Genomic DNA, 13,426 nt, shown 5'->3' with positions numbered 1-13,426 from the left:
TGGGCAAAAATGTTATTTTTTGTATTAACTTAGAATTATTATTTTTATATGAATTGAATTCGTGTTTTGTCGAATGATTTATTTTAAAGAGAATTTATTGATAACTTGAGCAAAATATTTTGGTTTTTATTTGATGCATATGCAATCACCCACCATAATACTATTGGTTAATATATTTATTTTTCATCTTTCACTCATCACTCTCTCTCACCGGACACCTCCATCTCCTCCACCGATGCTCTAAGATGAGAAGAACAGTTAACCAACAACAATATAAACAATATAATAAAAAGAGATAGACTACTCTCTAGTTCCATCATTAGCGTCCGATTTAGAATTAGATCTTCATTCCATCGATCTTCCGTTGTCATAACTCTTCAATCAATATCATTAAAATTTTGTTCCATGTTAATGAGAATAGCTAGGCAATGAGAGGGGGCTAGCATGAAAGATAGAAAGAGACGACGACGGTGACCGGTGGTTGACGGCGGAGTGGAGAGAGGATGAAGTTGCAAGCCGCAGGAAAAGAGAAGGAGATATAATGAGTTGGTATTGTGTTTATCCTTTTTGAAAAAATTGTCCCTCTTTTTAAAGTTAAAATAACAATATTGTCTGTTTGTTGTATTTGTGTTGTTTCTTGTGTTATCATTATTGACAAAATCGAAGAAATGTTATTTTAACACAAATACAACTCAATGTATTTACTATTCATTAATGCTTTTTTTCTTCTTTTCATCTCTCATCGTTCTCTTTCACTCTCTCACTAGATCCTCCATCACCAACCACACCAATCTCCGTTTTCCATTAGCGGCCACACACCAATCTTCGTCCTCATCCTTTCTCCACCAAACCCTTCACACAAAAGGTAAGAAATGCAAAGTTAGAGAATAATCTTCCAGAAAGGGGAAGGTGAAACGTTTGGGCTGGAAAAAACTGCCCCTCTTTTTTTATTGGTAAATATATTCTTGTGTCAAGTATGTGTCTCCAATATTATGTCTCAATAACATAATTGTATCACAAATTTTAGTAAGGCTAACAAGAGACTAAATCACCATGAGAATCCTACAAGTCAAGATCCTGGTAATGATTTTGTATGACCCATTAAACAAACCCATGAAACATCTACCGTGGTGATCAAAGTAATGATAGTTTCATTTGAAAGACAAAATTTGGACAGCCTTCTTGAAAATACTGAAGTTCATAATAACAAAATAATCTTCAACCACATTCCACTAGATTGATAGAACATAACATGAAAACCATCCAAATTTGGAGCTTTGAAAGCGCTCATAATACGCACAATGTTAAAGATTTCAACCCTAGTAACAACAATATTGAGCATAACCAAATCATCCCAATTTAGAATAAGGAAACTATGGTGCAAACTTCAAAGCTTCGTCAATAGCAAAAATGTGGTAATACGTAGTTACCATCCTTTCCATAAGATACCCCCGACATAGGGGTGACAGTTTGATTGTTGGTCCGTTATCAATCCAATCTATCCACTAACTTTTTTTGAGAATCTATTGATAAATAAAAAATATTAGTTAATGGATTGGATCCATCTATTTAATTATAAATGGATTATCCAATTCGTCCACCTAAGTTTAAAATCCAATGAATCGTTGTATATTATTTATTTCAAATACAACGTGTTGGTGTATGGAAAATTTGGCATCTACCGCAGAAAAAATTGGCATCTGCCGTCGTCCGCCGCCATGCTGGTGTCGGAGGTCCGGTGTTGACTATGTCGTTGACCGGCCATCCACAACCACATTTTTTTTATTAAAAATAGTGTTATTAAAAATTTAAGTTTTGATAAAAATGATTTAGGGAGGTGTAGAAAATAAGTTTCAAACAATGTTTTGGGCTCACGGTCACGGAAACATGTTTGGACTTGGTGAAAAAAGGAATTTAGTTTTTTTTTTTTTTTTTAAAAAAACTAAATCCAGGTTGATTATATACAATTCAGATTTTCTTATTCACCAGTCCACATATATTACTTAGTCAAGGAAATTGATTAGATGCAATCAAAATTGATGCAGTCAGTGTGTAGTCAACACTTTATTACCGTCCGATTTTGATCAGACAATTCAGATATTAAAAGTTTAATATAAAATCTAAGATTAAAATCTAGACTGTCTGATCTCAATTAGATCAAGAGGTCACTGATTAATGACAATGTGACTGTGTGCTCCATTCGACCGCACATAATCCATATCCCATAGTCAAGCTAACACTTACGTATTTAATCTTAACAAGGAAATTAGGGGGCACCGGAAATATATAGTAAGACACCCTCGATCCATCTAAAGATGATGAGTCCTTCCGAATTTTCCTAACATTTATAGGTGGCTCACCGCATCCACAACTCTTTTGTCAAATAAAATTATGTGTCTTGTATGTGTAACACCTCAATATTTACCATTTCTTCATAAGCTAAGTATTCATTAGAGAGATACCATGGGATGAGTTTTCATTAGTCACTATTTTTAGAGTCTTTTTAATAAGTTTTAACATATTTTTTCTATTAAAATAATATTTTGTGTAATTTTTATTTTCTTGGTTGGCCCATCGAAAGAAATGGAATGTTTGTGACCATTGCTGGGCCAAGTGCTTGAGTGAAGAGCTGAACAGTACCAGGAAAATGAAATAGAGAATTGAAGGAGATGGCTGCAACTTGGTGACACACTACTTGCAATTTTATTGGTTTTCTTTCTTTTCCCATTTTATTTACTTATTTTGTCGTGAGTAGCTAAACTCTAGATTAGGTTTTGTAGATGAATTTAATGCTATGTTGCTCGACTCTATGTAGTATTTGAGTACTGATTTAATTAATTACGAAGTTAGTACTTAGTATCATTTAATCATGCTTTGTTTGATCACATGTGAAATGATTCTAAATAGAGATTCGCTACTAGCATTAGGTTTTGATATTAGATCTAGCATGATTATTCAATTAGTAATTGTTTTTGAGATATCGGGTTGTTGATTGTGATTTTAGGAATTAACATTCAATCAAACCTTCTTCAATTATGATTTCGCCTAAGAGATTAGGGGATTATAATTGAGGAAGAGGGTTATGACCCAACCGATTGGTCATAACTATTATGTTAATTCATCGTGATGTTAATGAAATAATTAATTGAAATAGACCGTACTTTCAAACAACTTAAATTAGATGATTCGAAGAGACCTAATCGTTTTTACCTTTATTGAATTAAACTAATTTTAATTTCAAGTATTAACCCAATTGACACAAACCCCCCAATTGTTTTTATATTTTCTCCCAAGTAATTGTTTATTATTTTGTTACAAGTTAATCTCAATCCCTGATGATCGATATCTTTTTATTACTTGACGATAATTGGTGCACTTGCCAATAATCCATCATGATACATGAAATAATTATTAATAGTCTTGTTTTAATGTAAATGTGTGCTTTTGACCGATCGTTAGTTGATTCAGTGGAGATTGTCGCTGAACTTGGTAGGGAGGACCGCGGTTCGATCCCCCGCAACTGCGATCAGGAGGGGGCTGGAACCACTTGATACCAGAACTGATCCCCGAACCAGATTCGACTGATGGTGGAAAAAACAATGTGGGCTTTTGAGTATGGTTGATATTGCATACCATACCTTTGAATTTGAGGTGCATCAAAAGCCAATTCAGTAAGTGTGTTTGGATAAGGGATTCTAGAAATTTAATGGATTTTAAATACTAGGCAATTTAATTGATTCAATTGAATTCCCTTGATTTTTAAATTCCATTGTTTGGATAAAGTGGTGAAATTCCATCACTTGTAAAATTCTTTGTTTAATGTAATTAAATTTTTTTCGCTTAATTTTATTTATCTTAATAAAATTGACCCTATATATATAACGGTTTGTACCTTTTCAAATTGACCCTATAGATATAAAATTGACCCTTTTCAAATCTCAATCAGACTGTCAGACGCATGCACTCTAATTTCACCTATATATATAACTGTTGTACCTTGTTAAAGTATCACAGAAAAATGGCTCCCTATGGTTCAAGATTGGTAGTGCCTGTAGACTTGAAAAAGAAGCCATGGGAGCAAGAACTACTACTTCACAACAGGTGGCATCCAGAGATACCTCCAGTTGCAGAGGCTACAACAGGTGAACTCTTTAGAGTTGAAATGATAGATTGCAGTGGAGGTGCTATCACTCAGAATTACACTGCTGAAGATGCCAAGCACGTTGATCTCTCTGCTGTCTGTGAGTTTCCTATTCAATTACAATTTTCATAGTGTATTCAATTACAAAAGCTATCTGGTACTTTGAAGGAATATATGCTTATTCACCTCAGATACCAGGTTAAAGGACTGATATATTTAACTTTTGGTTTATATAATCTGTCAAATATTTCCTATGTTACCGTATATTTTGTATGCTGAGACAGTGTCTAATCAGCAAAATGTAATATCGCGTATGAAACATTTGACGAACTCAAATAAAAAATTATTATAAATGACCAAAGTGTTTAATTTAGATTTAAGAGACCAAATGGAACAAAAACAAAAAACCTTAAGGGACCAACGCGTATAATGTTTTTAACTTAAATTATCACAATCAAGTGAAAACAACTTAAGAGACCAAAATCAAACCTAAGAATATCTTAATGAACCAATGTGTGATTTAGCAAATGGATTGCACAAGGCACTTTCTACATGTTTTGTCACTCATGTGATCCTTTTTGTTGGACAGGAGTGAGGTTTGCAGGCATAACACACCCAGGTATAATTGGAACTGCACCATCAATGGAACTCCTAAACATATGGAATGAAAGAGAAAGAGATGTTGAAGAAAATGGTATTCAGTCTCTCAAACTATGTGAGGTTTTGCATACCAGACCCTTGGCAAACTTACCAACAACAAAAAGTTGACTCCTTGAAAAGGTAATAAATAAATATTTATTGGTGTCAATGCCCTATATTTTTTACATGAATCCCTTTCCTTGACATGGCTGTAGATTGAAAAGGGTACTGATAAATGGGAGAAGATTGCAAGGGAAGCAGCAAGAACAATACCGGGAAGAGAAAATGGTGGCAATTGTGACATAAAAAATCTAAGCAGAGGTTCAAAGGTATACCTCCCTGTTTTTGTAGAAGGAGCAAATCTCAGCACTGGTGACATGCACTTCTCACAGGGTGATGGGGAGGTCTCATTTTGTGGTGCAATAGAAATGAGTGGTTTCTTGGAACTCAAGTTAGTATATAACTTACATTAATTCAAATCTTAGCAAACTTGTTCTGTTCATACAATTTAAGTTGATATATAATACCCTTTTATTGTTATGCCATCATCAGGTGTGACATTATACGGGAGGAATGAAAGAGTACCTTACACCAATGGGCCCTACTCCCCTTCATGTCAACCCAATCTTTGAGATAGGCCCTGTTGAACCAAGATTCTCATAGTGGTTAGTGTTTGAAGGCATTAGTGTGGATGAAAGTGGGAAACAACACTACCTAGATGCAAGTGTTGCTTACAAACGAGCAGTGCTCAATGCTATTGACTACATATCCAAACTTGGTTACTCCAAAGAACAGGTTTAACTACACAACATTAAAATGTCCATGCATATGTTATTTTTCTCCGTATGAAAAATGATTTAATATACACGCACCATCAGTTTTTTACACGTGCATCCGTTGAGATTTCACAATATAGATATTTTAGGAATGGATATAACAAAGTGACATTATAATATAATAATTTGATTTGATGCATCTGTAAAAAAGTCTTACTCTGTTAGTACATAGAATTGAATCTCTATGAACGGATATCACAAAAGACAACAAAAATGCTAGCTATATATCTAATTGCAATGCCTTGAACATTATGCAGGTGTACCTTCTATTATCTTGTTGTCCTTGTGAAGGAAGAATATCTGGAATTGTTGATGCTCTTAATGCTTGTGCAACACTAGCCATCCCAACAGCTATATTTGATCAGGTAAATATATAACAAAATAAATCATGTCTAATGCATGAACTATTTGTAACAAAAATTCCTAATCATACCAAGATGCTTGATTTGTATAATTGTGCGTGGTCTGCTAAAAAAATAAGGGACCAAGTAGAACAATTTCAATTGTACTATGTTTGATTTGAAAATTGTTACTTGCACTGGACAAACTGGGAGCCCAGAGATTGGATAAAAATTGAAATTTTTGTCCATCACTGAACTACGGGTCAACTTTTTGTCCTATGCAAAAGTTGTCTAAAATATCAAAATAACGTTTTGTCTACCAAATATCGTACAAGGAAAAATTCGTCCAATATTTTAAACATTTGTCCAATACTTACATTTTGCAAAACAAACACTGCATTTTTAAAAATTATTATATTGTATAGTTTGTAATAATAGTTATGCAGCTTGATGTTTTGCAGGATATTCGTTCTAAAAATAACAAAGTACCATTTGAACCCCGTCTTGTTAGGAAACCAGATGTCATCAAATGCACTTATGATGGGAACTTGCCCACCACAAAGAATCCTAGTGCCTCGTGATATGTGTTGGCGCAGCAAAAGCATCAAGCACACACACACTGCACGGTTCATAGGCTCAAGGCAAGCCTATGAGCATAGATCACAGTTTCTGCAAAACTGTTGAAGGAATGAAAGGGATTTGTGTTCTTGTTTTGTGAGGTAGAAGAAGATGAGAAACTAAGAAAGAAAATCAAATTTTATTCATCCACTAATGGGCCAAGCAAAGAGCATATTACAAGTGATACACACAAGAGTATTTACATGAGTTACTTAAGCTACAAGTAACTGATCACTAGGCCTAGAAACTAACTTCTAACTAACTAACTACCTAAAAACTATCTTAACCAACTTTCAATTGATCAAAACTAACTAACAACAAGTAAGATCAGTTATGAATTACACATTCTCAACAATATGTATTATAGTTTGGATTTAAATCACATGCTTCTCAGCTTCTGTAACATATTCCGAAATCTTTATGACTTAATAGTATGCCATAAAAATAAAGCTCGTTGGAAACATTTTGACTTTTGTATTGTATGAATTGTTGAAATAACGTCAGGAACTTATGACATGGTTGGGTGAAATTTATTTTTGATTTAATCGTTGTTTGGTTTCACGTTAAAGTCGAAGCTACCTTTTGTAGCTTCATAATCATCGCGCATCTATGGATGTTCACACCAATGTCATGAAAACAAACACATACTTAAACTTGTACCAACACAGGCCTCGAACAATTAGGGCTGGGTAATCATCATATTGAATGCTTTGAAATGCCTGCAATATAATAATGAAGTTTTTATTTAAAGTGCGTAAATAGGAATTTTGGAAACTCGCTAGCAAAATTAAGACATTGTTATTTTTCACGCTAGAAGTTTTTGGTACAATAGACAACAACAGAAACTCTAGATTTGTAAGCCACTAGGTTTGGTCTAGTGGTGAGGGGTTTGGGCTGGGTGAGTAGTAAGTTATAGGTCATGGGTTCGATTCTCAGCTCATTGTAAACTCTAGATTTGTTGTGGTTAAATTAAATGTTGAAGTTAGTTGTTTTGATAACTCTCACTGATTTGGTTTAGCCTTCTTTTGGACGGTCTTCATTTGAACCATGATGGTGATTGGATCTTTATTTTTACATTCCTTTTGTTGATCACAATACCGGGAAGAGAGAATGGTGGAAATTGTGACTTAAAAAATCTAATTCCTTAATTCGTGTTGATGCTCTATCCGGCGACTTTCTGAAGTACAATGCCGTCGTTGGTTTCAACACCTTCTACTTCGTTCTCCGACACGACCTCTATCTGTATTCCTATGACCTAGCTTATAGTCAAATTAATTTGAATTATGATAAATTTCTATCTGCTTCTCTATGAATTTTTTTTCCTTTCTTGTTTTTCATGTTTTCTTTGAATTGCAGTGAAAGTGTTTGATAAAAGTACTCATTGAATATTTTGTTTATTTCATAGTGATCTTGTTGATAATTGGATACAAATTGAAATGCTTTTTATAATGTCAGTTAGATAATTTTTGCATCAATAATTTTCTACTGCTAAGGATAAGGATTTGTGCTTTTGTTTTGTGAGAGTATTATTGTGATTATTTGTTTCTGAGGGCAGAACATGCATTCTGGTAATCTGGTTGTGTCAAGACAAATTTAGATCTTAACATCCTCTAGGGTGGTATAAGTTGGGAAAGTGTTGAGAATATGAAGTATGTTATGGTTACTTTCTTATAGCTTATATATGCATTTCATACTGATCATAAGCCAATTGAGGAAAGTGTTGAGAATAGGAAGTATGTTAGTGTTGATTCATGCTTAATTTTAGTCTAGGTTGGATGCACAAATCAGGGCTTAGTGGTTTAGGGTTGAACTTAGTGTTTTGCAAAATTTTAAAGCTAATAGTAGTGAGTCACTCACTTAGCCTTAAAAATGTACTTCAAAATTTTGCAAAATTTGAACTTAAAAATGTACTGTGAGCGGTACATTCAACCTGTTCTAATGTTATGATTGTGTACTAACTTATCCTTAAAAATGAACTTCAAAGTTCAGGAACCTCAGCTGAAGCATGGGTTGGTGATACAGGAGGGGCTTACAGTTGTGGCCATCATCTTGTGTCTGATGCATTTGATCAACAAGGTCTTTTAATTTATTATTTATCTATTGGTGTTAGTATGAAATTCACATACTCTTAATTTTTCTTAAAGACCAAGATAAGTGTGTGAATACTAAATTATCTGCGTATTCATGGTTATGGCATAGGTGTTGAGATAGATAGAGAAATATATTAGTTAACGGAAAATTGCTTTGAAGATTTTTCGTGTTCCTTTTTGTTATTGAAGATTGTGGCGACTGTGGTCTTTTTGGAACTTCTTTTAGTTGTAGATACTTGTTGTTGGGTTGGGTGGTTGAAGTGTGGATTCGTTACAACTCTGCAAAATTTGGACAAGTTTATGCAGTAGCTTCTACTCGTCTTGTAAGTTTTCACAATACTTTTGCACATAGTTCATTGTTCCAATATCAAGCTACATGCTAATAGATTCTTATTCCACTATCAAGCTAAATGCTCAGCTTTGACTACATGTATATATCAGTTATGTATTTCTATGCCTATGTATTGAAATAGTTAAGTCCCATAGGCAGTTGATTTCACATTAGAGGAATTAAATTCGTCAAGGGTGTATCGGAGGTATAGCTTCATAGGTGAATAGTATAATTGTTAGTCCCTCCCTACACTTAGAGATATATCAAGGTTTATGAATCAGCATCAATAACTCTAAGTTCAATTGGGGAAGTAAAAAGCATCAAGTTAAGCTACTCTATCTTATATTGAATTGCTAAAATGTGGTTTTTAATGTCCTCGTTGTTTTTTATTTTGTTTACATACATACAGGTTACAGAACAAGTGATTCAGACTCATGTGTTCTAGAGAACAAATCTATTCCTTAATTTGCAAGTATGGAGGTAATGGATAGACTTAACCAATGCTTTATTGTTTTCTAATTAATATGAGCTTGAATTTCAATTTTGTAATAAAACATATGATTACTTGTTGGCACTAATGCTTGTGCTAGCTTATTTACTTTGGCATCCAAAACATTAGTTGAATCTTGCTAATCTGGAATTGTTCCATTTTGGTCATGTTCAAATGCAGGAACAAAACTCTAGAGCAAATCTAGAATGCAGATTAATTGTTACATTGATTGTTGGTCTAGTTGTGTTTCTCTTTTCTGGTTTTTCTGTTGGCCTAATTGTGTGTTTGCATGATTCTTTTGTATTTGTTTAAGCTTCGCGCCTGACTCTGTTATATCATCAGGGGCCGAAGGGTTACACAATCTAGCTTTTTGGATTTGTGCTAGCTCTGTTATGTCATCAGGGGGGCGGAGGGTTACAAAATCAAGCTGCAAGACAAGTATGTGTGTTTTTGTCTTATAGTTTAAGCTTTCAATTGTTGCCTTGATTTGATCTATAAACATTTACTATGATACAATATGCTTTCTGTTCTCTAAATGTCAATTAGACTTCTCATTAGTTTGGCATAGTCAATACACATATCAAACCATTTTTTCTTATCAGTTTTGAAAATCCCTTGATGCAAAACAGAAAGTAGGGATGTTGACGGATTTTATGAATTTTGGTAATATGGACAATGTAGTCTAGAAACTAAAGAAGGGTTAGATGTTGGCCACTGGTATGCTGTCATAATTCTTCTTGATTGCTGCCAATTTTGAATAAGTTATGTGGATGAAACCCACTTGGGTTGGTGCATTGGTATTGGCTTGGGACCTGGGAGTGTGCTCCTCTTGAGGTCTGAGGTTCGATTCTCTCTGGCGCCAATTTGGGTGAGCTAATTTAGCTTCTTCAAAAAAAAAAAGTTATGTGGATGGAAAGTAACTTTTGCCTCTTTTCTAAGACTCCTTGTTCTTAAGTTGTACTATTTTGTTTTTAACGGGTTCCAAATGCCTCTTGTGCCCCTTGCCAAACGAATTCTCTTAACTTGGACACTAACGAATTCTCTTAATCCAAACAAATTTGCATGAGGTTGTCCCAAAATAGTTGTTATCCCTCCAATCTTTAACATAAAAAAAAAAAAAAAAAACTTTTTAGATACATTGAAAGATTGATGTATTTAATTTATGATATAGATCAACTAGATACATTAAACTTTTAATGTATCTAAAGGTAAACATTTTTTTATATTTAATCATAGAGGAAGCGTAAAATGTAATTTCTTTTGTAAGAAATAAAAAAGGTTTTTTTTTTTTTTGAAACAAAATAATAATAAAAAAAAGGTATTTAAACCCTTTAAAAGTGGTTTTTTTTTAATAGAAATAAAAAAATAGATATATAATTAATAAAGGAAGAATATTATATATTTATATGTTAACTTAGTTATTATTTAGATTTTTTTCTACACTATCCCTTGATAATTTTGGGGATTTACTCAACAATCAACATTACTAGAAATCTGTTTATTTTATGTGAATTTTCCTACGAATTTAGACAAAAAATTCTGGTTCCCAGCTAATTAATACATTTGTGGATAATTGTTTCATGCAGATTTTGAAATCTTCAAGAACATTCCCTACAGATTTTCTATAGCAAAATTAACAAATTCCGTATAATAAATCCGCTTCAAATGGGCACGTGTTAACGAAAGTCACATGGTTCATATATTTAAGATAGCTCTCTAAAAATATTGTATTGTAGAATAATTAACTTATTAATTTAAATGTCATTTATCTTCAGTGAATTTATCATTTTTATCTTCATGTTTGTATTGTACTACCTATTTATGTCTTTCTGCAATTAAAAATAAGTTGTCGATAAAATATTTACTTGAATAAATTCTCCTTATTTTATAATTAGTGTGTAAATCATAAATTTTGTTTCGTAATCTGCTATCGCAAAGTGTAACTTAACAATTAACGGCGTAACATTATGACCCGTGCGAATGCACGGGTCTATTACTAGTATTTATATGTTAACTTAGTTATTATTTAGATTTTTTTCTACACTATCCCTTGATAATTTTGGGGATTTACTCAACAATCAACATTACTAGAAATCTGTTTATTTTATGCGAATTTTCCTACGAATTTAGACAAAAAATTCTGGTTCCCAGCTAATTAATACATTTGTGGATAATTGTTTCATGCAGATTTTGAAATCTTCAAGAACATTCCCTACAGATTTTCTGTAGCAAAATTAACAAATTCCGTATATACATCCCCAGAAAAGCCCTTCGATAAATCTTCAGGAAATCCGCAGGAAAGAATTTCCTTTTAAATAGATCTTAGATAAATCCCCAGAAAATATATTCGGCATATAAATCCACATGAAACATTTTGATTAAAAAATATAAGGAAAATATATTCGGCATATAATCCCCGGGGGCACTGTTTAACATTTTCCTATTTAAAATTATCAGAATTTTTAAGGACTGTCAATAATAATTTTTTAAAGGTGGGATATTATTGACGTCAATTTAGTACGAGTTACATTTTTATAATATGTTGTTTTAATCAAATCGATGTCCATTAAGTCATTATTTCAATTATGAAAATAAAATTAACCATGAAGTTATACTTTCAAACAACAACGTATATTATAAATAATATTTTAAATATTTTTAAATATTGATCTATCATGGACCACTTGAAAAAAGTGGTTCATATTAAAATTTTCCGTATAGGAGATAGTCCACCGAGCCTTTACTACTACATTGTCTACTTCTAGTTTTATTTTATTTTATTTTTTAAATAGTATAGTTGTTAAAATGAAAAAAATGGTAATATCATCTTAAAATTGAGAGTTCACTCAACTTTATAAAACCAGTTTATTAACTCTAATGAGGCTCGTTCTCGTGAGTTTAACTCAGTTGGTAGAGACATCGCATAATATGTGTAGGAGTTGAGATTTAAACATTGGACACTTCACTTATTCACTTTTAAGGTGAAATTTCTAGTCACTGTGCTACTTAATAAAAAATAGTAAATAATAAAAAAAACTCTAATGATGTGTTATTTTTAATCAATGTGAAACTTGGTTTTTCCGATAAAAAGTCAAAATCAGTTTGAAATCTTAACCGTTCAAATCATAACATCTTGCATGAGATACACTTGGCTTGTTGCATGTAGTTTCTTTACCACTTGTCTTGTTGTATGTTTTTCTTGTGACACTTGTCTTCATGCATGTAAGCATTTGTAACATAACTTTCCTCCAAAACTTTATTATCTTTCTAGTGTTCTAGTCCTCTTCAACTCTTCTCAACCACTTACAGTAGCCTTTTGTTTTTTCTTACAATTACTAGTATAATTTATTTGCAGAAGAAGCTATTATATTCTAAAATTGCATGCAGTTTTGGAATTTGTATACCTTCAGCGGATCAATTAGCTCGTCTTGTTCAGGTATGAATACATTGAGTACTCAATAGAATTTTGCATGAAGAAGGTCGGTGAATTTGAAAACTTTGAAGTTAACATTTTATACACTTTTGCATTGGATAATATGGAGGTGTAAAAAAAATCTGAAAAGTTGAGTGAACATTTTACACCTCCGGAATTAAAGGTATCTAATCCATTTAGGTTATCGGTTCAGGTGTCAATTAACTTAGTTTGATGGTTATCGGTGCTACCTTCGAAATAAATGGTTATCGGTTTAGGTGTCAAATTACTTCATCCGGTTCTTAATATAAGAGGAAGTTTGTTTTTTTAGATTTATTCAAAATCTAATATATCTGGTCTGTATTATAGGTCAGATACACTAGATTCTCAATAAATCTAGAAAAACAAACAAGAGCTGTAAATGGCAACTCGGACGAAAGCCAGAGAATGTATTTTCTTTGATGTATGTTGCAATCAATCTGTCAAAATCACACAATGATATTACGATTTCGTTGAAGCTCTAAAATA

General features: G+C 32.7%; 1 long non-coding RNA gene and 1 pseudogene across 1 annotated transcript; both read left to right on the top strand.

The window, feature by feature from the left end:
* Positions 1-3,987: 3,987 nt before the first annotated feature.
* Positions 3,988-5,993, top strand: LOC123919758 (annotated as a pseudogene).
* Positions 5,994-8,774: 2,781 nt separating this feature from the next.
* On the top strand, positions 8,775-12,912 carry LOC123919759. Its single transcript, XR_006813313.1, has 4 exons — positions 8,775-8,988; positions 9,406-9,476; positions 9,829-9,924; positions 12,842-12,912. It is a non-coding gene; the product is annotated as an uncharacterized LOC123919759 (long non-coding RNA).
* Positions 12,913-13,426: the final 514 nt, after the last annotated feature.

The sequence above is a fragment of the Trifolium pratense genome, linkage group LG4 (genome assembly GCF_020283565.1).
Source record: "Trifolium pratense cultivar HEN17-A07 linkage group LG4, ARS_RC_1.1, whole genome shotgun sequence".
Lineage (NCBI taxonomy): Eukaryota > Viridiplantae > Streptophyta > Magnoliopsida > Fabales > Fabaceae > Trifolium > Trifolium pratense.
The sequence above is the reverse complement of the archived record's forward strand: the minus strand, read 5'-3'. Positions and strand labels throughout refer to the sequence as shown.